This window comes from Carcharhinus amblyrhynchos, chromosome 15 (assembly GCF_965287045.1).
Source record: "Carcharhinus amblyrhynchos chromosome 15, sCarAmb.v2.hapA, whole genome shotgun sequence".
NCBI lineage: Eukaryota > Metazoa > Chordata > Chondrichthyes > Carcharhiniformes > Carcharhinidae > Carcharhinus > Carcharhinus amblyrhynchos.
The window spans coordinates 38,265,924-38,291,283 of record NC_137338.1 but is presented as its reverse complement, the minus strand read 5'-3'; the positions used below and the strand labels follow the sequence as shown (position 1 = coordinate 38,291,283).

General features: G+C 40.4%; 1 protein-coding gene across 10 annotated transcripts in view; it reads right to left on the bottom strand.

The window, feature by feature from the left end:
- Positions 1–25,360, bottom strand: part of caska (calcium/calmodulin-dependent serine protein kinase a) — a 417,836-nt gene that overhangs the window by 216,663 nt on the left and 175,813 nt on the right. The window lies entirely within an intron of this gene.

Below are 25,360 nucleotides of genomic sequence, written 5' to 3'. Positions count from 1 at the left end.
AATATCAGAAAGGGATCAACTTTTAATTAGAGAACTGGTGGTGGATGTGTAAGAATGATTCCTTTGCATCAATCCATTGGCAGAGTACTACAATTTTTTTTGAGACGCTCCCTAGAAGTCTGTCATTTAAAATTTTCCAGATTGTTCTGGAGGGAGTTAGCTTCTGTCAAATGGCAATATGGTCTCCATCCCTTAATTATCTTCCAGAGCGTGTAGAAAGGACTACTTGAATGTTACAGGGTTACAATCGAAAATACACTTCTCTAAAACCAGGACAATGTATTGCAAGTCTTCAGCATGCTCTAATATCTCTTCATTGGGTCAGAAAACTATGAAAGTCATGTCAGTATATGAAACAGGCAGTTAAGCCTTAGCCAAATTGGAAAAACATGTTAACTGTAACACGTGCTACCTGTATATACGGAAGAGACTCAAATCCAAAATCAATGAACATTCTGGATGAGGTCACACTGCCTAATGGAATATGATCCTCAAAAAGCAAGGTTTTGTGATGCATTGAACAAATTATACAAATCATTTCACAACAGAACTAGCTGAAGATAAATATGCAGAATAGAAAAATATGGAACCCACAAAATAATCAGAATCGTTTCCCCCTCATAAATGAGCTGCACTTAGAAACATTTTTATTTATGTCTAAAATGTTGCGTTTAGTATGTTGAATTTTTAAAAAAATATTTAGATTTTTTAAAAACTGTGCTTCAAATACATAAGGATAACCCCTTCCGACCCAACTTGAGAAATAACTGTTCAGTGTTGCTAAATTGTAAAAAGTTTTTAATTTCCTTCAACGTTCCCTCCTCATACACATTTTCCTCTTCAGGCCCCCACTCTGACTACCTCATTTCTTTTTCAGCTGGAGGCTAACTTTTCTAGTTACTTCTAGTAACGTTATGATCAAGATAAAATGTGCATTTCTGTCAGACACAATTCACTGAAATCTACATATACAGAGCCCTTTACAAAATTTCCACTGAGGATAAGCTAGTTCAACTGTTTTCAAAACAAAATCACAGAATCATACAGCATAAGGTGCAGCAGGTGGTCAGGAAGGCGAATGGGATGCTGGCCTTCATAGCGAGGGGGATTGAATATAAAAGTAGGGAGGTCTTGCTGTAGCTGTATAGGGCATTGGTGAGGCCGCAGCTGGAGTACTGTGTGCAGTTTTGGGCGCCACACCTGCTAATTCTCTGCCCGTTGAAGTGGTGGAGGCTGCCTCGCTAAATATTTTTAAGAAGCGGGTTGATGGGTTCTTGATAAAAGAGGGGATTAAGGGTTATGGGGAGAGGGCGGGAAAGTGGAACTGAGCCACGACAGATCAGCCATGATCTTATTGAATGGCGGGGCAGGCTCGAAGGGCTAGATGGCCTACTCCTGCTCCTATTTCTTATGTTCTTATGTTCTTATAATAAAGGGTCCACCAGTCTGTGCAGATTCTTTGAATAACTATCCGATTAGTTCCACTCTCCTACTTTTCCTAAGGAATTGAGAAATACAGAAATTATTCCACGTGTGAAAATATTTTGTCTAGGTGATATGAAAAAAAATGTGCATTTCACAGTTAGGGTTTCTTTTTTGCTAAATTCGAAAAGTGTCAAGTCCAGCCCATGTCAAGATAATTATATACAACTTGCATTTATATAGCATTGTTAACATGGTAAAACGGCACAAGATGTTTCATAGGAGTGCAATCAAATATTAGAGATTTTGTTAATATACCGTTGTGAATGATGTATATGTAAATAAAGAATGCTACATTTATTTTGTTATAATTCTGCCTTTATGCAGTTTTACACACATCAACAAAATTTTCTGACCATTGTTAATCTTGATGGTCTGGATGAGATCATTAACCTGATGAGAGAGAGAGAGTGCAAATTACATACATCACCTGGTTAGAAAAGAGAGTTTTTAAGGTCAAATCCAGGTCTTGAGTGCTTCATCTTTGCTGACATTGCAATATTGAATGTTATGTTGCAATACAGTAAGAAGTCTCACAACACCAGGTTAAAGTGCAACAGGTTTATTTGGAATCACGAGCTTTCTGAGCGTTGCTCCTTCATCAGGTGAGTTGAAGGACCAGTGCTCCGAAAACGCGTGATTCCAAATAAACGTGCTGGACTTTAACCTGGTGTTGTGATGCTTTTTACTGTGCCCACCGCAGTCCAACACTGGCATCTCCACCTCATGTTCTAAGTAGCACTGTCTTTTGGATAAGATATTAAGCCACAGTATTGTGTGCAGTTCAAGTACCATGTCACTGCTAAGCAATAGTTCTGTCTGTATCCTTCCAATAATTCTCTCCTAACCAACACTATCAGAAAGCAAATTAATTAATTATTCAGTCTGTACTGTTAAGAATCATGCTCTGCACAAATTTCCTCAATGTTTACTTCTGTGGTAGGGACTTAAGATACTTTAATTGCATTAAGAGGTTTCTCAGACAAGTGATAAAATGTTCTACAAATACCTTTTTTTATTAAAAGTTCAATTGCTTGGCTAATTATTGAACCTTAGGTGACATTCTACTTAAAACGACAAACTAACTTCTGGAACTTCAAACTTCTTTCTACCCAGGTAGTTAGAATTTTCAGTAACAAACGAGAGGTATGATGTTTGAAAACAATCTTTGTTTCCGGAGTAAAACAACAGACAGGTTGAAAATGCTGGCTAGATGAATACACATTTGTTCATGCCTAATGGCCTTAGACAATGGATGCGAACAGTGCTACAGCTTACTACAGAAATTCATGATACGTTCACATTCATAAGATTTTCTCATTGAATGACTGCACAAACACTTGAAAAGAAAGAAAGTCAGTTTATATCAGATTATAGGTATAGTGTCTCAAACCCAGCTGTCCAAAAACTGGGCATTTTCATAAGCCGGCATGTGTCAATATTAATTGTCTTTAACTGAGGAAAATAAAAATCAGTAGGTGCTATGATGGCAGTGGCATGCTAGAATAGTTATTGGCTTTGCGTGTTTGTTATCACCTGTACTCAGAATGAGCTTTGACTCTACCTATTCTGAATCTAGCACAGCCGGCAGTTCAGCCTTATTTAACACGTTGCTGAAATTTTTCTCAAATGTTATTTATTCACTGTTACATATTTTTTCAAACTTTAATAAAATTAAAAACTTATTCACTTGATTTAAATGAATTATGGCTCTGATTTATCCTCTGAAAGTTGACAATTTAAATTTGGCACAGACTTGGTCTTCAAGACTTTTATGATGGTAAGGCAAAGGTCTAAAATTGAAGCCTCATCAGGGTCTTCAGCTTATAGGTACAATACCCTGAAAATTCTTTTAAATGTGTTCTCAAAATTGTCAATAACTAGGCTAAAAACAGGATATTGCTAAAATTCTGGATACTCACAAATAACCAGACATTTTCATAAAAACTTAAAAAGGATAGCCTATCATAGATCCAGAGATGGCAATATAGGAGATATATGCAAATAACTCCACGACTGCACAAATTTCTTCTATGTTTACTTGTGTAGTGGGGTCTAAAGATACTTTAAATGCTTTAAGAGGTTTCTCAGAAAAAAAGTGATAAGATGTTACACAAACTTTACACAGACTTTTACTCTGAAGAGTCTAAAGGGTTTGGGAAATGAATTTGTTAGCTAGAGGAGGTAATCAGGGCAGTAATATGGTTGTCTGAAGTGATTGATAGCGAACAGAATTTTTATGACATCACTTAGATTAAATGCTTTTTGCAAAATCAAAAGCATATAAAGAGATATTTTTAAACATAATTTTCTGCTCTTGGTTTTTTGGATTCCTTTTGTTCTCATTCTTCAGTCAATTCTATTTAATGTAGAAAGGTGTGTTGAGAAAACTGCCGGAAACTCTGCGAACTAATGGCACAGAGACTCTAATTCATCCAATAGTCTAGCTATCTAAAGCTGTTAACAGGTCATCTATTTAAGGAATATAATCCCAAATTAATGTAACCATTTTATTTCAGTTTCAGGCACTTTGTTCTGACAATAAATTGTTGTAGTGCAAATAGTGAGTTATTGTGATACAATCAAACCAATCCATGTAATCTGTATAATTCATTTTGTTAGTTAAAGCTACCTTCTAATTAGTTGCAAGCCAAATGTTTATGTTCAGATGTTGCTAATTATGTTTCTGGGGCTAATAAACAATTGTTAATAACTAATGTCTACTTTCTCATTTGTCAAGCTCGACTATATTACAGATAAAAGTAAATAGTAATAGAATCCAAATAAATGTGGAATTTAGCTGGTGCTCTTGATAAAGGTTGTCTGGATGATGATCATAGAGCTCTTATAAATTTTGAAAGGGTCTGTTTTGAACCTTAGATAGTAAGTTGCAAGCATAGTTCCTTCATAATTCACGACAGAGTTCATGTGCAAGATTCATCCATTTATCTTAGAAAATATTTCAGTTTGAAAGAAAATATTTCAGTTTGAATAATGAAACAAAAAAAAAATCCAAATACTGGAAATCCATGCAGAAAGGGACAATGCAGGTTAACATTTCCTCATTTGCCATTTTTTCAGATGCTTGTTTGTTCTTCGTATTTTCCTAATTTTGTTCTTATTTAAGTTGTACAAGTTTTCTACTTACTAATTATTTACTTACATACATACTGAACTGATGGTAAGTTCTTCAGTCTTGCCCACCTGATATCAAAGACAAAAGTGCACCAAGTCCTCATTAGAGTTGCTCTCCATCAATGGTGTTGCACTAGTCTTCCATACACCTCCAGAGGCAAATGGGCAGACCTTCTCACACCAGTATGAGGAACACGAAATGCCATGGCCCAAGAGGTTACCATATCACCATCAATTAACATGGAAAATGTGAATCTGAAAGTTGTTGATAGCTTCATGTATTCAGGTTCCACTAGCACCAGTGATCCAACACTTGATGCTAAAATCAACATATACAGTGTAGAAGTTTCAGCTGTTATGTCCAAGTTCAGTAAGAATGTGTGGAACAAGAACAACCTGACTGCAAACACCAAACTGAGAGTTTACCAAACCTGAAACCTCACTGCACTCTTCTAAAGGGAGATCTGGACAACATATGCTAGTCAGGAGGAAAGGCTGACCATTTTCCATATGTACTCACCGTAGCTGCATTTTTATGTCACCAAACCAATACAATGATTGGGTAACCCATGTATGCATTTAGTTTGGTTGTCATAGATTGCATCATTGACTCCCAATGACCCAGATATACATCCTTAGGAATCTGACTGATAGGACACTTACATTTGCATTCATATCGATCTTGATTAAGAGCATGCGTTTTCTTTGGGCACATGATGTTGTTAGCAGCAAAAGCCTCTAACCGATAGACTTCAACTACACATTGTGTCACAACGGCAATGTAAAAAGCCTATTCACTTCCTGGCTGAAGATTCTTCTACTATTGTCACCCTGGTCTGTCTTGCCACTAACCTAGTGAATATGCTTACATTTATGTGGATCTCTGGCACACTCACTATTGTTGTAAATACTTTTTGGTCATATCTTAAAATAATCTCTGGTTGCACCTCTGGAATCAGATTTCCTGCATTGGCAAGCCCAATTTCCTCTTACAATGCATTTCTTGTGAAGGTCTTGGAATGTAGGACAGCTTCGCAGTTGGTGCAGGGGACTGCAATTCCTATTTGGCTTGCTTGCATTCTGGCTAGTGTCTCAATACTGGTAGCTGCAACCAATATATTCAAGTATTGTTGTCCAGCCACAATGGCTTCATATTTTACACCATCTTTTAGCTGTTTGTCAACATTATCACTTTTCTTTTTCTCCAAAGGCCTTTTGGAAGGCTTTGATTGGTGATGAAACTATGACTCATTGGTAAAGGCATTGTTCTTGGGAATGCACAAGGGAATAGTTAAATGCCAAGCTTAGGCAGGTCATCTTTGATTGTCAAAGCACTGCCATGGGGAACGAGCTGGGGAATGGCTGTCCATCAAGCTTTTGTTTAGCTGAAGAAGTTTCAATACACGATCATGTTCTCTGTTTGCAAAGAACAGGGCCCATGTGGAAATATATGTAGCTTCTAGCACACATAAATGAGCCATGCTGTGAGGCTGGCTGATAATCTTAAATTGGTTGCCAGCATAATTCTTAGTACAATCAGGATTGTTTAGAAATGCTGTCCACTGGCAAAATTTCATCAATGTTGCACATTACGTTTGGAGTTTTGCAAGCAAGGGTTAGTTGAGTATGGTCAGTACTTTGCCTGTTATGAACAATGAACAGGATATATTCTTGGATACAAACCCCCAGTCACCAAGATAAATGGAAACATACCTGCCATCACACAGACAGTGAAGACTGGTTCAAGAGGTTGGAGCTACATTCATTTGACTTTTGAAAAAGAGGTGATCTTATTGAAACATATGGAATCTTGAGCAAACTTAATAGGATGGATACTGGGTGTTTCCTTTTGTGGCAGAGGCTAGAACAGGGGGACAGTTTAAAAATAAGATATTTTTTCCTCTGAGCGTGTTAGTCCATGGAATTCTGTTCCTCAGAAAGCAGTAGAGGCTGCATCATTGTATTTACTCAATGCTGAGTTGTACAGATGTTTAACGGACGAGGAAGTCAAGGGTTATGAGGGACAAACAGGAAAGTGGAATTGAAGCCAGAAGCAGATTAGCAACAATTTTATCAGAAGTGACACAGGCTCAAAGGGCTGGTTGGCCTACATCTGCTCCCAAGTCCTATGAAATTGATGTACCACATTACTCATTTGTGTGGTAGGCAGAATGTCTTTTTGGCAGCATCTTGTTAGTGGAGACTATCACTTGTGCTACATTGTAGCTGCATGAAGCGACTAGTTTCATCTGTTGTTCAAATCTTTGAGACATCTTACCCTTCCAAGGTAATCTGAGGTGGACAGGACACTTTCCAGAACCAAACATGGTAACCTTAGGCTCTTTCATAACTTTGTGTGATATAAAGTGAGCAATAATCTATTACACCGCAGGATAGCTTTGATACACCTCATTTCAATATCAGCTTGCATGGTGAGCCAAAGGCACAGGCCTTATTTACAAGATTGCTGATAACAGCAACCTTACAGCCTGTGGAACTGTGGGAAACCAAATACCAATATCGATCAAAGAAGGTGAGCTTGTCGTAAAGAAACCATCAGCAAATTTCTCATTTAGCACATTGAGGAAAAGGAGCTCATTTGACTGCTCCATTTCAAAGGTGAATTTGAGTAGGCTGGAGTCCAATAAGGCGTGTAGGGAAAATCTTGTGTAGCTGTTGATTCAAATATAGCAAACATATCATTCATATCAGAACTATGCAAGGCACAAATGGTTAAGGTCATTCCATCGACAATGTATTCTTTGTGGAAACCAATAAAAATGATGGTGCAAGCTTAGCCTAGAAGTGATCTCATGGCAACACCATCACCATGCCATTAAAACTGAACACAATTGTGCAAGCTACTGAATTCATAAGTTCAATGAATACTGATTCAGACAATGGCAGTTCATCTAGATTGCCATGATGCAGTGACATGGTGCAAATATTTATGGCTTCCTTAAATGGTATATTAGTGAATAGGTTAGCAATGTCAAGTGAGTGCATGCACACAGCAATGCTATTTATAAACAAGCCCTGTATGATCTTTGCAACAGTGAAAGAACCCTTCAGCATGTAGATAGAATACTACAGCCAGTTCTGGGAAAGTTATTGCTCATCCATTTGGCCAATTCAAATTGTTCTGAACAAGTCATAGATAAGACGGGTCATAATGGAACCTTATGTATGCCTTTGGCAGCCCATATGTACATGGATACAGTGAGCTGTGAAGACAACTCCAATCATCCATACTGCTTGACAACTCATTATTCTTACACAGGACATGTATGGGGTGTCAGGGAGGGGTAGTACCTTTGGTGGGGGAACATGTCATGTTCTTTCAGGGCGGTTTGTTCATCTTTTATCCCCATCTGGCACTCAGCTCTCACCCGTGGCTCCCCATAGCTGTTTGCATGCGACAGCGGTCACAACCCGGGCAACGGCCTCGACAAGCCAGCTAAACCATGTGAGGGTAGCCGAAAGGTCTCAACCCTTGGTGAGATAAGGAGTTGTCTATCCCAGCATGTGAAGACAGAGTCCGGCAGATTGAGCACACAGGACCAATGGAACGTCCGACGGTCAAGGCGGTGGTCTCTGCAAGCGTCGTGGAACGTGAAGAGCAGGACAAGACTCAGGAGACGTCCTGGTCAACCACAGTGCCGAGTCCCACCTCCAGCTGTCTTGACTCTTGTCTTGCCACTGGATCTAGATGGGAATTGGGAAAAGAGAGTGAGGCTGACGCTGCACAACTCTCCCTCACTTTAATCCAAATGAAGCACTAGTTTCGACACCATCATCATCATGTGCCCTGTTCAACCCTTGAAGTCCTGTGGCAACAGGCGAGCGACGAAGCAGGTGTGGATACACTGGAAGCTGTAGTCACAGACCTGCACGCAGGCGACTCAGGTCTAATGGTTGTTTTTCGCTGACCGAAGCAGCAGTGGAACTTGGTGTCTACCTGGGCGACTGAGCAGTCCTCTTCAGGAACGCACTGTTCACCTCCATAGAATGAGGAAGGGGCTAGAAAAGGTGCCCTAAACATTGCCTACTTCACTACACCCTGGCCAAAATACCGCAGCTGGCGGGGATCCCGTCTTGCGGTCGAACAAACAAAATAAGACACAAGGTGACACCAATCACTATTGGCACTTGGAACATGCGCACGCTTTTGGACAACCCTACAGCAGACAGACCGGAGACAAGAACAGCCTTAGTTGCCAGACAGCTTACAAGGTACAAGATTGACATTGCAGCCCTGAGTGAAACTCGTCTTGCCAACGTAGGTCAGTTGACTGAAACTGGAGGTGGATACACTTTTTTCTGGAGCGGTCACGGCAGCAATGAGTGTCGTGATGCTGGAGTTGGATTCACCATCAGGAGTCACCTTGCTCAGAAACTTGATAGTCTACCCAAGGGTGCGAACGACAGGCTTGTGACATTACAGCTTCTGCTACAGAACAGAAGTCAAGCCACCCTGATCAGCGCCTATGCCCCCACAACAAACAACCTTGACGAGATGAAAGACAAGTTCTACGAAGAACTAGACGTCCTACTATCAGCAGTGAGCAGTACTGACAAGCTGATCTGGCTTGGTGATTTCAATGCAAGAGTAGGGTGTGAATCTGCAATCTGGCAGGGAGTCATTGGGAGGCATGGAGTGGGCAAGTGTAACAGTAATGGCCTACTCTTACTGAAGACCTGTGCGGCACGCAACCTCATCACCAACACAACCTTCCGTCTGCCTACCCGTAACAAGAACTCCTGGATGCACCCCCGCTCTAAGCATTGGCATCTTATCGACAATGTCATTGTCAGGAGAAAAGACAGGCAGGATGTCAGAGTGACCAAGGCCACGTGTGGTGCTGGACAGATCACAGGCTCATTGTCTCCAAAATGAGGCTCCGCATCAGACCCAAAAAGCGACCACAAGGAAGCAAGGTTATGAAAAGAATCAATGCGGCCAAGCTAAAGAACCCCAGCATAGCTTCAGCACTGGCTGAAGACTTAGAAATCAAACCTGCTGACCTACACCTTGCAGGCAGCGCTGAGGACAACTGGGAATGCTTCAGGGATGCTATCCATACATCTACGCTGAAGACGCTCGGGCCCTCTACCCGCAAGCAGCATGATTGGTTCGATGAGAATGATGAGGAGATACAGGCTCTACTTGTTGAAAAGCACCGTCTTCATTGGGCCTGTCAGAACAACCCATCAGCTGCCAAGAAAAATGCTTTTACTAGCGCTCGCAGGACAGCCCAGAATAAACTGCGTAAAATACAGGATGCCTGGCTGAGTGCCAAGGCAAATGAAATACAGGGATACACTGACAGAAACGAATTGAAACGGTTCTATGAAGCCCTCAACACACTCTATGGACCTTAATCTCTTGGGAGCTCCCCCTCCCGAGTACAGATGGTACAACTCTCATTACAGAGAAGGCTCAGATTCTGCAGAGATGGGCTGAACACTTTGAAGTCATCCGCAACCAACTGTCATCTATTAACAATGAGGCAATAGGATTCCACAGGTTGATATCAAAAGTGCCATGGATGATTCACCAGTAGTAGAAGTCACGAAAGCTGTCAACCAGCTATCCAGTGGCAAAGCCCCAGGGGCAGATGCCATAACCACAGAGATCTATAAAGCCGCTGGTCCTGCACTTATCTAGAAGCTCACTGAGTTGTTCCTGTCCTTCTGAAAGCAAGGATCCATTCCTCGGGAACTTAAAGATGCTTCCATTGTACACCTCTACAAAAGGAAGGGCAATTCAGCAAGTATGTGACAATCACTGTGGAATCTCGCTGCTCTCCATCACAGGAAAAACCCTTGCAAGAGTCCTGTTAAATCGTCTGGTCACTCATCTGGAGCTGGGCCTGCTTGCAGAGTCATAGTGTGGCTTCCAGTGTGGTCGTGGGACTACTGGCATGATTTTTGCACGCCAACTTCAGGAGAAGTGTCAGGAGCAGAATCACGAGTTCTACACAACCTTTGTTGACCTTGCGAAAGCCTTCGACATTGTCGGCCGACAAAGCCTGTGGAGGGTCATGTCAAAGTTCAGCTGCCCTCCCAAATTCATTCAGATGGTGTGCCAGTTCCATGATGGCATGATGGCCAGAGTACTGGATGGCAGAGAATCCTCTGAGGCATCCCCAGTCACCAATGGCGTCAAGCAGGGCTTTGTGCTCACACCCACACTGTTCAGCATGATGTTTACTGCCATGCTGAATGATGCCTTCCAGGACTGTGTTGCTGGAATCTGCCTCAAGTATAGAGTGAATGGGAAGCTCTTCAACCTGAGGAGGCTTCAAGTTATTACCAAACTGAAGAAGACCGCTCTGAGAGATTTCCTCATTGCTGATGACTGTGCCCTGTATGCTGACTCAGAGCCAGAGATGCAAGTCAGTATGGACAAATTTTCCATGGCCTGTGACAACTTTGGACTCACCATCAACATTAAAAAGTTCCTCGTGCACTGTACACAGAACCCATAATCACAATCAAAGGGCAGAAACTACAGGCAGTGGATCAGTTCACTTATCTTGGCAGCACCCTCTCCCAAGCAGTGACTATTGATACAGAAGTTAACTGCAGAATAGCAAAGGCAAGTTCTGCTTTCGGTAGACTGCGCTTCACTTTATGGGAACATTGAGGAATCAGCCCAGCAACAAAACTGAAGGTCTACAGTGCTGTGGTACTCACTCCCCTCCTGTATGCCTGTGAAACGTGGACTGAGTATCGAAGGCATGCAAGTCAGCTCAATCATTTCCACATGACTTGTCTTTGCAGAATATTACGCATCCGTTGGCAAGACAAAGTACCAGACACTGAAGTTTTCTCTAGAGCAAGTCTACCATCAGTCCACACACTGCTGATGACAGTGCAGAACCGCTGGGCAGATCATGTCATCCATATGTCAGACGAGCGCATACACAAGCAGCTCCTTTTTTGGGGGACTCTCTGCTGGAAGACGCTCACATGGAGGGCAGAAGAAATGTTTCAAAGACACACTCAAGGCCTCCCTAAAGTCACTTGACATTGACACGACCACCTGGGAAATGCTGGCACAAAACCGCCCTACCTGGCGCTGCCTCATCCACAAAGGCTGTCAAGCTCACGAAGCAAGGTGTATTGCTTAAGCACAAGCTGCGCAATACCAGAGCCACCAGTGAAACAACTACAGTGTCTACACAAGTCTGTCCAATATGTGCCAGGACATTCCGTGCCCGAATTGGCCTGATCAGTCACCTTCGGACACACCGCAACCAGCCTCAAAATGACTAATGGTGTTGAGGTCCTCATCGATGACAATGGACGAACAACTCTTATACAAGTCAATAAGCGTTTGGGTTCACAGATATGTATCTCTAAGTTCACCCGAGACCTCGCAACTCAAGTTGTTGGGTATCTTGCAATGTGTGCATGCTAGATCAGCTAGGCATGCTTTCAAGGACTCAGCACATTCCTTGGATACGGGTTAGTGGCATTTTGGGTCAACCCACAGAACATGGACTGCAGCAATTCAAGTAGGCAGCTCACCACCACCTTCTCAACGGCCACTTGGGATGGGCAGCCAGCAAGGCCCATGACCAACAAATGAATGAAAAAAAGTGGTGGGATAGAAGGGAATAGAGGAGTTTTAACTCAGAGTCCACTTGCAAAACAATCTGTACCCTCTTCTCATGCAGTATAAACTATTGTTCCCTTTGAAGACAGGGCATTCTTGCGAATCTGTCCTGAGGAACCCAAATGAAAATCTTCAACACTACATCTCTTTTTTAGCAATTCTCATGTTCTAATTTTCAATCTTAATGATTATATTGAAGCATTTCCTTTCATTAATGTATGGTTACATGCTCCTTGTTTTCTAGTGTTCAGCTTGCTAAAAACACCTACACTTGCAGTGAAATCATTCCACGATGCCAAGTATCAGTTGTTTCTTCAAAAATAGTTACCCACTATAATTCTGAGAAAAGATAATCATCCTGAATCATAGAATCTGCTACAGTCCAGAATGAGGCATTCAGCCCATCAAGTTTGTACTGACCACAAACCAACCTACATCCTATTCCCGTAACCCCACACATTTACCCTGTTAATCCTCGATACTAGGGTCAAATTGTTTCTCTTTCTACAGATGTTGCCTAACCTTCTGTATACTTCTATCATTTTCTGTTTTTACCTAAGATTTCCAAGAACTGCAATATTTTGCATTTGTATCTATATCTATATGGGTGTATTCAAGAATAACTAATTCACATTACTTAGAATCAAAGTACAATAGAATCACAGAATCCCTACAATGCAAAAGGTGGCCATTCAGCCCATCAAGCTTGCACCAATAACAATCCTACCCCAGTCCTATCCCCGTAACCCATGTATTTATCCTACTAATCCCCCTGAAACTAAGAGGCAATTTAGCATGGCCAATCAACTTAACCCACACATCTTTGGACCGTGGGAGGAAATTGGATACCTGGAGGAAACCCATGTGGATATGGGGAGAATGTGCAAACTCCACGCAGATAGTCACCGAAGGCCAGAATTGAACCTGAGCCCCTGGCACTGTGAGGCAGCAGCGCTAACCACTGTGCCACTCCAAAGTACTTTTGAGCTCCATGCATTGGAGCCTATGCATTACAGTACTTTTGAGTCCCAGGTAATTCATATAGATTCTATTTAAAGGTCACAATTAAGTTAATGGAAACAATGAGGCTGTTTGATGCATCAGTATTAATATACATGAAAAATATTCTGTACATTCTCACAAGTGGCAAAATTATTTAAAAAAATGCAAATTACTTTTACTCCTAAGTGGAAATGAAACTTTGTTGCATCCCTATTCAAAAACATGCTACTTTGGAAGGAACTGAAAATATCAAAATAGTGGATTATTTGAAATGGCAGAAGTGTATTAACCCAGACAAACCAACTTCCTGTATCTGTTACGTCAAGACCACAAACTGTTTTCCCCCATTACAAGCTAAGATGTTTAATTTGAACTGGCTGTTGTTCATAAAAAAGTTTAAATCAACCCTGAGAACATTTACTGATGCTTATTAAATCATACAGAATCAACATATTTCAGAATAAGATGGTTTCCAAGACTATGATAATTTCAACTGCTCGTCAGTTCTTATTTTCATAATTCTAAGAGCATCACAGAACAATCTTCAGAGACGTGACCACAGTATTACAGGTACATTGACTTCTTTAAACGCGTCTTGTCTTGAGGCCCAAATTCAAAAATATTTGGGTAGTTTTATTTGTGACATTTCATCATGACTGAATGAATTAATTGCTGCACGGATGGAAACAACACAACAGCGTTATTGCTGTGTACTTAAACGCTCAATTAACAAATTGGTAGCAGATCTGTTAGACCCTGATTTCAGCCTGGCTTCAGCCTGGGCTGTGGAAATCAAGAGCTTCAGATGGGATTCATGCTCCTCATCACTTAAGTTTTTAAATGTTGCAGAGATGGGAACATGCGTGGAAGTAAAAAGGACCATAAATAGCCAAGATAGAATCTTTGGCTTTGTTATCTAGAAGCATGGAATAATAAGAGCAAGAAAGTGATGTTTAATTGGAGAATTAAGTAAAATTTTAGGAATTCCATCATAAGAATACTTTAATAAGCAATAGAAAAAGATACAATGTACTTTCCCTAGAATGTCAGCAAAGATGCAAGATTACAATTATGTTGAGAGGCTTGAGAGTTTATTGATCAGGAAGATGGAAGGGAACAAATTTATTACAAAAAGAGCAATAAGAATTAAGAAGGAAGTTAGAGAAAATCTTCACAAGATAGAATTCGTAATCACAAACCATTTTTGAAGTGAAACTCATAAAATTGGACATTACTTGAGAAAGATAAATAAACGCATTTTGGAGCGAGAGGATTATACTAGGTGGTGCAAGTGGAGAAAAACATTCGGCTAAGTGGCTGCATGTTTTATTACACTAATGGCAACACTTCATAAAATGTTGCAGAAATAATCTAATGCAAGAAATAAGAATCGTCTTTATTCATGAGTTTTTACAATGGTTCCAAAACTGTATACTTAAGAAAAAAAGTGTACAATGTAGAATTGTTCTTTTATATTTTTTGAACCCACCTTTTCCATAAACTTCCATCTTAATGACAGAATGAATCCTGTGTGGGTCTCCTGAATTCTTCTTAATTTCATCTTACCATTCACCTACTCCAAAGTCTCAACCAGTGGGCAGCTTTTGATTAATCAGCAGCATTCATGTTTTAGCAAACACTCCCTGTTTTGATTCAAATGAATGGTCTACATTCTGAACATGTATGTGTCATTTTTTTCAGATGGTGTTGGTTTTCTGCATCTTTGAGATTTTTATTTTCAGTATTTTTTATTGTATTTTTCTAACATTTGGATTTAAAAAAAATTCAATCTTTATGATTCCCTATATTTTGATTCCATCCACATTACTAAAGGCAGGTGAGAATAGGCCATGTGGTCTAATTCAGTCTAGATCTTGCCCTCTATATTGAGGTAAGTGCGGTGTAGAATACAGGTTGTGTGTTAACAGCTATCTGAGTTGAGGAAGTACCACTTTAAAAATAATTAATTCTTAGTATGTTGTGACACATCAATGGTTATGGAAGTAAAACTCCAAAATGTAAGTGCTTGAAAAGTCCCTTTTTTTTGGATAGCAGTGTACATTAATGATCTAGCATGAATACAGGAGGTATGATCGGTAAATTTGCATTTGACATGAAAATTGGTGGTGTGGTAAAAGGTAAAGTCACCATAGGATGCTCTCTCCTTTGAGGGGCGAGCTAATTGGTAATGATTTAACCTGAAGATCAGCACACCACAGGTAAGGGGCAAGGTCGAGACGGCAAGCCTTCATGAATAACCCCAGCTGGTATGGGAATTGAATCCATGCTGTTGCGGTCACTCAGCATCATGAGCCAGCTGTTCAGCCAACTAAGCTAGACAAACAAAGGAACACACAATGAATGGCAGGACACTAGTACAGAAGAACCTTTGGGTGCATGTCTAAAGATCCCTGAAGACAACAGGACATGTAGATAAAGTAGTTAAGGTGGTGTATGGGATGCTTGTCTTTATTAGTTAAGGCACACAATATAAAAGCAGGGAGGTTATGTTAGAGCTGTATAAACACAGTTTGAGTACTGTGCACAGATCTAGTCACCACACTGCAGGAAGGATGTGATTGCACTATGGTGACACAGTAATTAGCACTGCAGTCTCATAGTGCCAGGAGCCCAGGTCACCATCTGTGCAGAGTCTGCACAGTCTCCCTGTGTTTGTGTAGGTTTCCTCCAGGTGATCTGGTTTCCTCCCACAGTCTGAAAGACATTCTGGTTAGGTGGGTTGGCCATGCTAAATTCTCCCTGTGTACTCGAATAGGCAGGGTGTGGCAATTAGGAGATTTTCACAATAACTTCATTGCAGTGATAATGTAAGCCTATTCGTGGCACTAATAAATAAACTTTAAAATTTAAGGATACAGATGAGATTCACCAGGATGTTGCCTGGACTGGAGTGTTTCAACTATGAAGACACGCTGGGTTGTTTTCAAGAAAGCAGAGAAGGCTGAGTGGGGACGTAATTTAGATGTACATTATTATGAGAGACATTGATAGGCAGATAGCTTTCCCCCTTAGTACAGGAGTCAAAAGCTAGAGGGTGTAAGTGTAAGGTAAGGGGTAATAGATTCAGAGGGGATACCAGGAAAAATACTTTCACCCAGAAGGTGATGAGAGTCTGAAACTCACTGGCTGAGAAGGGTAGTAGAGGTAGGAGCTCACAACATTAAGGAAGCAACATTTAGATGAGCACTTGAAATGCCTCAGTATAAAAAGCTATGGACCAAGTGCTGGAAAATGGGATCGAAAGGTGCGTAATGGCTAGCACTGACATGATGGGCCGATGAGCCCTTTTCCGTGCTGCAAAGCTCTAAATATGATTAATTCTTAACATTTTAATCAGATAAAATTGTCAGTTTATCCCTTCAATATTTTTCTTTTTGAGTTCTGAATCCACTTATGTCAGTGGAATTCTCTGCTGTACCAAGCTGGAGAGAGAACATTATAATAACTATGGGTCCTCCTACTACTTTTCTGGCACTTTCTGAAACTATTCTCACGATTTGTTTTCTTCCTCACTCAACTGAATTTCCTCCACCATTAGTACCTAATCCTTCAGGTAACATGCTCTGCCTACTAGAACTCATTCCCTCACTTCCTCCATATTGTCATCACCTTCCTCCTTGGTTTCAAACATCTCAAGATTCTTCTTTTCCACTATGCATTGAACTCACCTAACCAGCTCCCTTTTTTTTCCTCCCTTACAGCTTGGTATTCACTCACTTTCACCCTGTAACTTGCTTTGAGACATTACTCAAACATAATGAGTGCTACAAAACCATAAGTACTATAGTTGTTGTACAAGATTAGTTTGGAAGTCATCCATACGTGGACATAAGTTTCACAACAAAACTATATTCTCTTGTACTTCAGAAATTGTAGACAAGTTGAAGCGTGCCTTGTTGACAGGAAATGGGCAACTTGCTGTGAAGTATATTCACCTTTGCTGCAGTTACATTTTCTACACGATTGGGTAGGATACCCAATTTATTTGATTGATGCAAAGATTCACAATGGGAACAGAAACAATTCTGTTGAGAAGCAGAAGTGTGGGAGTAATGTCATTTTGCTCCAACTCCAAATTATGGTGGGCAGCATTTCAAGATCCTACAAGGCCCGTTATTATTGAAATCTGCTTTCATGCAACTCTTCTACCGCGAGAGCATTGTGATATAAATAAACCATTCAGTAAACCAATTCATCAGTTGCTGTTTTCAACTGGGTAACCTCAATATTATGCCACTAAAAACATTGCACTACATCAGTTACTGGATAAGTTTTGTCTCACTAAAACTGAACAGTGAAGTTCTGGTTCAATTATAAGTGCGGGAAGACATGCCAGGAGCAGCACCTGTCAAACCAAAAATGAGATGTCAACTTTGTTCAGCTGGAATACAGGACTACTTGCATGCTAAATGGCAGAAGCAGCATACAACAGAAAGAGCTATGTGATCCCACAAACAACACAACAGATCTAAACTCTGGAGTGTTGCCACATCCAGTTGGGAATGATGGTCAGCAATTAAACAACTAACTGAAGGAAAAGCCACAAATATCCCCATTCTCAATGATGTTTTTGATTAAGGAAAATATCACGGCAGTACTGAGAGAGAACAATGCTGAGAATTAGCCCACTGAGTCTATGAGTGGAACTGAGAAATAAGGAGGAGGAGATCACTTTTAATAGGACTGTACTATTGGCCCCCAAACAGGGAAACCGAGAAGCAAATATGTAAGGAGATTACAAATAACTCCAAAATAAAAAAGGGTGGTAATAGTAAGGGACTTAAACTTTCCCAACATCGACTCAGACAACCATAGTATTAAGGGCTTGGATGGCGGGAAATTTGTTGAGTGTTTTGAATATAAAAGTAGGGAGGTCTTGCTGCGGCTGTATAGGGCATTGGTGAGGCCGCAGCTGGAGTACTGTGTGCAGTTTTGGGCGCCGTACTTACGCAAGGATATTTTGGCCTTGGAGGGAGTGCAGAGGAGGTTTACTAGGATGATGCCGGAGTTGAGGGGGTTGAGCTATGAGGAGAGGCTGAATAAATTAGGCTTGTACTCGTTACAGTTTAGAAGAATGAGGGGAGATCTCATTGAGACGTATAAGATGATGAATGGGATGGATAGGATAGAGGTGGAGAGACTCTTCCCGCTCAGAAAGGACAGTAGGACTAGGGGGCACAGCCTCAAGGTAAAGGGGGGGCAGTTTAGAACGGAGTTGAGGAGGAACTTCTTCACTCAAAGGGTGGTGAATCTCTGGAATTCTCTGCCTGTTGAAGTGGTGGAGGCTACCTCGCTAAATATTTTTAAGACGCGGGTTGATGGGTTTTTGATAAGAGAGGGGATTAAGGGTTATGGGGAGAGGGCGGGAATGTGGAACTGAGCCACGACAGGTCAGCCATGATCTTATTGAATGGCGGGGCAGGCTCGAAGGGCTAGTTGGCCTACTCCTGCTCCTATTTCTTATGTTCTTATGTATTCAAGAGAAATTTCTCATTCAGTATGTGGAAGGCCTGATGGGAGGGAGGGTAAAACTTGACCTCCTCTTGGGAAATAAGGACGGGTAGATGACAAAAGTGTTAGTGAGGGATAACTTTGGGATTAGTGACCATAATTCTATTAGTTTTAAGATAACTATGGAGAATGATAGATCTGGCCCAAAATTCAAATTCTAAATTAAGACAAGGTCAATTTTGGTGGAATTAGACAGGGACTTTCAAAAATTGACTGGGGGAGTCCATTGGCAGGCGAAGGGATGGCTGGTAAGCGGGAGGCTATCAAAAGTGTGTTAACCAGGGTTCAGGGTAAGCACATTCCTTTTAGCGTGAAGGGCAGGGCCGGTAGAAGTAGGGAACTCTGGGTGACTTGGGATATCGGGGTCCTGATTAAGAAAAATCAGCATGGCATGATAGCACAGTGGTTAGTACTGCTGCTTCACAGCTCCAGGGACCTGGGTTCAATTCCCCGCTCAGGTTACTGTCTGTGTGGAGTTTGCACATTCTCCTTGTGTCTGTGTGGGTTTCCTCCGGGTACTCCGGTTTCCTCCCACAGTCCAAAGATGTGCGGGTTAGGTTGATTGGCCATGCTAAAATAGCCCTTAGCGCACTAGGATCCTTAGGTTAGAGGGATTAGCGGGTAAAATATGTAGAGATATGGGGGTAGGACCTGGGTAGGATTGTGGTCGGCGCAGACTCGATGGGCCAAAGAGCCTCTTTCTGCACTCTAAGGTTCTATGATTCTAAGATGTCAAGGTGGTTTTGGTTAGTATCAGCAAGTTGACATAAATTCATGTCCCCATTAATTTGCATTTAAGTTTTGCGAAAAATATTCCATATTATGTACCTATGTGAGCCATGAAGGCCAAAAAGCTTGGACACCTTAATACTAGTGCGCTTCCATCCTTAGAGACCAATGTAGATATTGTCTTCCACCTTAACCAAATTTGCACTCACTAGTTAAAAATTTCCAGCCAAAATTTTCTAGCCCTGTTCAACTAACAAAAATGCTTTTGCAATATTCGTCAATACGATGGAAGCATAGAATGGTTGCAAAACAGGTGGTTATTCAGCCCACATTGTCTGTGCCAGCTCTCTGCAAGAGCAACATGGCTAGCCTCTTTCCCCATTAGCCCTACAATTTGTTTTCCTAGATAATTATACAATTCCCTTATGAAAGCCCAGGATTGAACTTGCATCCACCACACTGCCAAGGGCTGCGTTCCACATTCTAAGCATTCTATGTTAAAGAGATTTTCCTTTGGTTCATTTGCCATTCACCTTAAACCATGCCTTCGACTTCCAATCCTTTTGTCAATGGGAACAATTTTTCCCCATCCAGTCATTTAGACCTCTCATGATTTTGAATAGCTATATATAATCTCTCCTCAATCTTCTCTAAGAACAACAATCTCAACTTCTCCAAGCTATCCACATAACTGGTCCCCTCATCCTTGGAGGCATTCGTGTGAACTGAATGTCCACATCCTTTGACCCATTCTCATAAACCCTTGCTAATGTCTTCCTAGAATGCAATGCTCAAAGGTGGACACAATGCTTAGGCTGAATGAATGTTACAGCAGCATTCACCGTAAGTCCCTTGCTTTAGTACTCCATGCCCCTATTCAGAAAATTTTATTACCCATTTTCTCAACCTGCCCCAACAATATCAATAACTTGTGCACATGTATCTCCAGATCCTCCTGTTCCTGCACTCATTTTAGAAGTAGAATGTTTATTTTTTATTTCCTTGCGTCATTCTTTCTGCCAAAATGTGTCACTTCACACTTCTCTGCATTAAATTTTGGGTTTAGAAGGTGCTAAGGAGCTTGCTAAGTTCTTACAATGCATCTTGTAGATGGTCCACACTGCTGTCCTTTTGTATTGGTGGTGGAAGAAATTAATGTTCGTAGATAGCGTTCCAGTTAAGCAAGCTGCTTTGTTCTGGATAGTATCAAAGCTCTTGAGTGTTGGAACTGCATTCATCAAGGCAAGTGGAGAATACTCCATCACAATCCTGACTTGTGCCTTGTAGATATATCTGCTCATTTGATCAGCCCATCTATATCCTCTTGAAGTCTTTCACTATCCTCCTTACAGCTCACGATAGTTCCAAGTTTTCCCATTTGCAAATTCTGAAGTTGTGCCTGTACACCTGTGTCTGAATCATTATTGTACATCAAGAAAAGTGGTGGCTCTAGTACCAATCCCTTGAGAACATAACTGTACATCTTCCTGCAATCTGAAAAATTTCATTTCTTTCACTCAGTCAACATTGCATCCATGCTGCACTGTTCCTTTTATTCCTTAGGCTTTAACTTTGTTGACATACCTGTTCTGTAGCACTTTGTAAAATGCCTTTTGGAAGTCCATGTATACCATATCAATTGCATTACCCTCATCAAAAAAATTCAACGAGATAAGTTACACGATTCACCTTTAACAAATGCACACTAGTTTTCCTTAATGCACAAAAGTAATCTATAATTGATGTATGAATAGAATAGCATAGTGCAACAATGGTAATATGCCAAGAGTGGTAAGGTAAGGTAAGGTTCAGGCTTCTTCTTCTTCCAACAGCAGTATTAATCAACCAGGTTGAAACTCGTCTGCCATCTGCATGACACAAAAATGACTTCTTAATACATTCAAATTCTGAACAAAATTTCTGCCTCACTATTGCCACACTAGCAACAGGTTAGGCCAGCCATAAAATTACTCAAATCCTGATCAAGGGACAGTAGTTAGCACTGCTGTTTCACATATCCAGGGACCTGGGTTCGATTCCTGGCTTGGGTCACTGTGGAGTTTGTACATTCTCCTCATGTGTATGGGTTTCCTCCCACAGTCCAAAGATGTGCCGGTTAGGTTGATTGGCCATGCTAAAAATTGCCCCTTAGAGTCCTGAGATGCATAGGTTAGAGGGATTAGCGGGTAAATATGTAGAGATATGGGGCTAGGACCTGGGTGGGATTGTGGTCGGTGCAGACTCGTAGGGCCAAATGGCCTCTTTCTGCACTGTAGGGTTTCTATGATTCTACGATTTCCATGATCAACTGTAACCTATCATTTCTGTTCTTTGATCATTGTACCTTGGTTGAATTCCCCCCGTTGTATTGGCCAGCCTATATCATTGTCATAACACTTGTAGGAAGTGAAGCAGACACGAGATTTTAATCCACTGTGACACTTGTAAATTATACTGAGTTTTAATCACATCCTTTGATTCAAGCTAGACACAAAACAATTTCTCTGGCAGCATATATTAAAAACAACTTATTTTTGTTTAATCTATGTTTTCTAAAATTGAGTAGTTTGCAACCACTTTTCAACATCCAAATAAACTAGTACTCTGCATTTACAATATAAAAGAAAAGGTGGGGACCCTTTATCGAATGTCACTCTTGTAGGGAAAAAAATCTTGTTAATAAATAGAGTGCAACACACATATGAAAGCTATTATTGAATAGAAAGAGGCAGCAATATGTAACAGGTTCTGTTAATGAAAAACTGTATGGTCTTGTTAATAAATATAGGACTATGATTTAAATTCAACTTTTTTTTACACAAGTAATTTCCCACTTTTGATGCAATGCTCGAAAGTTTTAAGGTGGTAAAAGGCAAATACAATAGGAACTTTCAATATAGACTAGGTCAATAATTATGTTATTTGTATTTTTTTTTGCAGGTTATCGTGTACTCTTACTGCTGACAGCATTCACAGACAGATATTGGGAGGTCTATACATAATAGTATTTTTGATAGGAGTTATTAGTAATATTGCAACAATAAGGACCTTCAAACAAGCTGATAAATCTGCAACCTTCATTTATATGAAAAACTTAACTGCTTCCGATTTACTCCTTTCCTGCAGTCTTCTCTTTTGAACCATATATTACTTAAAAAGCGATTTGTGGAGTCAAGAAGATTTTGCATGCATTTTAATAACATTTGCAACAATTTCAGTTTTCTATGTCAATATGTACAGCAGCATACTTTTCTTGTTGTGGATGAGCATCAGTAGATATGCAATAGTAGTAAAACCCAAATTTGTCAAAGAACAACAAAGAACAAAGAACAACCCAGCACGGGAAACAGGCCCTTCGGCCCAACGAGCCCGCGCCGCCGCATCACCCTACACCTATTCTACCCTGCATGTCTACGAATGGAACCCCTAACTTAGCCAGATTCCCTAACTTGTCCTTGTGCGTTATTTTATCAAATGTAAAGTTATCATATTTGTATGCATTTTTACCTGGATTGTACCAGCAATGTGCATTTTACCTTTACTACTATTATACTTTACAATCAATTCAATGACTGCAGAGTCTTGCTATGATCTGATTATTAAGAGAGGAAAATTCTTTAAGAAACCTCACATTATTGGTACAGCCTTCTTTTTCCTAACATTACTATTTTTGATTTTTCTTTTTTACACTCTATTGGCTTACCATCTTTATCAAATCAAGAAGAACAGTATGGTAGCCAAATGTCAGGCCAGCAACTTAAAAGTCCGCAGAAAAATTTTTGCATCCATCACTTTATTCATTGTCTGCTTCGTGCCATATCATGTCCAACGAATTCTATTTGTTACATCTGATGATGTAAATTGCCAATGGCAGGAGAAATTAAACAAAGTGAAAAGTGGTGTGATTCTGCTTGCTACTCTAAGCTGCTGCATTCATCCACTGCTACACTTATGTTTGCGTTCGAAGTTTTGCAAATCAAAGGATGCATCAAGGAAAATAAGTGTTATCAGCTTCACTGACAATAACATGGGCCATAACATGACTCCAGAAGACATGACTTGACTGTGAATAAAACTCAGCTTTTTATTGAACTGTATGTGAACAGTTTTTCCAAAGTTGCCAAAGTAATGAAATTCTACTTAACCGTCCAATTCCATTTGAAAACTAGAAGCAAAAATGCTCACAAACTTTAATGAAAATGTGTTGCCAGGTAGGTTTTGAAAAAAAATCATAATCTACGAGACAATACTCATATTGTAAGTTGTACTCACTGTTTTGGATTTTAACAACATACAAATAGGATGTTCAAGCTTTAGTAACCGCAGAGTGCCAGTAGTATTACAGCCAGTAGCAGTAACATTCCGATTCCATGTCACTATCATACCATCTTAACTAGAACTAATCATCGACATTGCTGGGATGACAGGGGGATTTGTCAAGATGAAGAATCTATTGAAATGTGACAGAGATCTGACTAGACATGCAGAATACCTCAAGTTAACAAAGTAGTTAAAACAGTTAAAATTTATACTATGATTATGTCAATTATAGAAACATTTATAGTTTTTTTTTTAAAAATTGATTTGTTTTCTGAGCACCACCTGGAAAGAGCTCTGAAGGCAACAAGAACACAGGACCACATTCTGGGTGGAAGATTTCAATATCCATCACAGAGTAGCTTGGTAGAACCACCACTGACTAAACTGACCCAAGTTGTAAAGAACATAGCTGCCAAAATGGTCGGCATCAGGTAGAGAGAGAAAACATGGGAATCTTTTGAGTTTCCTTAAAAAATATACTTTATTCATAAAATGTTATTGAAGTACATAATGAAACGTCAAATTTGAACTATTAAAGTGCAAAACAGTTCAATTTCTTTCATATGATCGGTGGTCCTCCGAGCCTCCTCACTACACTTACAATATACATTTCATGTGAAACATTCTCTAGTTCATACAATATGAGCATTTTGCAAGGGTACCTGCCATATGGCATAGTGCTATGGTACTACAGTACTCTGGTACTATGGCAGCATGGCCTTAGATTGTAGTCTTTCTGTTAAATCTTTGGGACAATTCCCCTGGGCTTCAGTGTGTCCTTTAGCATATAATCCTGAACTTTGGCATGTGCCGGTTTGCAATACTCTGAACCACTCTTTGCACTGGAAACAAACTGATTTCAGGCAGACCAAAGAGCATCTTTCATCAAAAGGTGATGGTTTTCCAGCAGCAGTCAATGTTTATTTTGGTGAAAGTTTTGGGAACAGAACAGGGTACTGACCCTTACATTAAGGTGCCATTTAGGGTGAACCACGACAAAACTACTGCAACTCTTTTCAGACCTTCTTTGCACAGGCATATTCCAGGAGGGGATAGCTTTCCCCATAAAAGCCACCTTGAGAGCAGTGTAAAGGTAACCTGCGACTCTGCATGTGCATGAAGGATCTAAAGTGGAGGGCCCTTCTTAGTGTTTGTTTGGAAGTTCTGGTGGAAAAGCATGTTGACAAAGATTTTAACAGTCTACTGTTATGATCTCCTTGGAGACCAACAAGAAAAACAAAATCCAAACTTTCAGTTCATAGCTATAAAGGATGACAGCAAGATATGATTTTTACTGTAACAAATGACAAAACTCACTATTAAATAAACATTACTTTTGAAGGCAACTTACACTTTAAACTATAGAAAGGTTCTTCTTTTGTGCTCATCACATGCAGCATACTCCACAGAATTACAGTCCTTAGAGCAAACAGCCCACAGTCACTTCCAATTTCCAATGGGTTTACGTTGCTCCATTTCACAGAGAAGCAACTTTGAGTGACTGTCTCTGATGCCTTCAACTTCAAGCGACTATTT